The sequence below is a fragment of the Eulemur rufifrons genome, chromosome 8 (assembly GCF_041146395.1).
Source record: "Eulemur rufifrons isolate Redbay chromosome 8, OSU_ERuf_1, whole genome shotgun sequence".
In the NCBI taxonomy this organism is placed as follows: domain Eukaryota; kingdom Metazoa; phylum Chordata; class Mammalia; order Primates; family Lemuridae; genus Eulemur; species Eulemur rufifrons.
Window position 1 is genome coordinate 10,617,822 of NC_090990.1, and position 1,158 is coordinate 10,618,979.

General features: G+C 36.3%; 1 non-coding gene across 1 annotated transcript; it reads left to right on the top strand.

Annotated features, from left to right (window-relative positions):
* Positions 1-364: 364 nt before the first annotated feature.
* LOC138391222 (small nucleolar RNA U13) lies at positions 365-464 on the top strand. The gene has a single exon (XR_011234830.1). It is a non-coding gene; the product is annotated as a small nucleolar RNA U13 (small nucleolar RNA).
* Positions 465-1,158: the final 694 nt, after the last annotated feature.

Genomic DNA, 1,158 nt, shown 5'->3' on the forward strand with positions numbered 1-1,158 from the left:
CTCACTCTGTTGTGAGATCATAGCTCACAGGAGTCTCCAACTCCTGGGCTCAAGCAATCCTCTCACCCTGGCCTCCCAAAGTACTGGGACATGAACATGAACTGAACGTTTAGACCTGAACTGAAATGTCGGCTCTTCCTGGGTCTCAAGTCTGCCGACATCTGGACTGGAACTAGCCCGTGGGCCCTCCTAGCTTGCTAACTGCAGATGTGGACTTATCATCACATGAGTCAATTTCTTATAATAAACAATCAGATATTTCCTATTTGTCCTATTTCTCTCGTGAAGCCTGATACAATCTCTTTCCCATTAAATTACACTGGTGCCTCTGTCAAAAAACAGTGGACGATATAAGCGTGCATTGATCCTTTTGCAGTAAGCGTGATGACTGGGTTTTCACTCTGATGTGTGAGATGTGCTTCCCTCGAACCTTGTCATCACACTGGCACCTTACCTGTCTGATGTGAAAACAAAGTGCATCCATTTCTGTACTGTCTACTCAGTCGCACTTGTTTATGTCTCTATCTTTCTGCCATACTGTCTTCATTACTGCAACTTAACATCAAGTGTTGAAATCTGATAGGGTAGTTCTCCACTTTAGCTCTTTTTCAAAACTGTTTTGGCTATTACAGGTTTTTTGCATCACTTTACAAATTTTAGAATCAGCTTGTCAGTTTCTACAAAGAAATAGTCTCCTGGGATTTTTATTAAAATTGCATGGAATCTATACATTAATTGGAAGGACAAACATCTAATTCATGAACATGGTATATCTCATCATTTTTATGTTTTTAATGTACTCCAGCAGTTATTTTAAATTTTCAGTGAAGAGAGCTTGCATGCTTTACTAAATTGATTCCTAAGTATCTGTTTTTAATATTATTGAAAATATGATTTTTAAATTATATTTTCAAAATTTTAAATATATTGACCTTCTGCAACTTTGCTAAATTCACTTATTAGTTTTAGTAGTTTTTTTGTAGATTACTTAGGATTTTGTATTAGACAAGCATGTCATCTGTAGAAAGACAAAGAGATTTCTTTCCAATATCTACGCCATTTCTTTCTTTTTCTTACCTTATTGCATTGGCTAGAAACTATGGTATAATACTGAATAAAAGTGAGGAAAATAGACATCTTTGCTGTATACCCAATCAT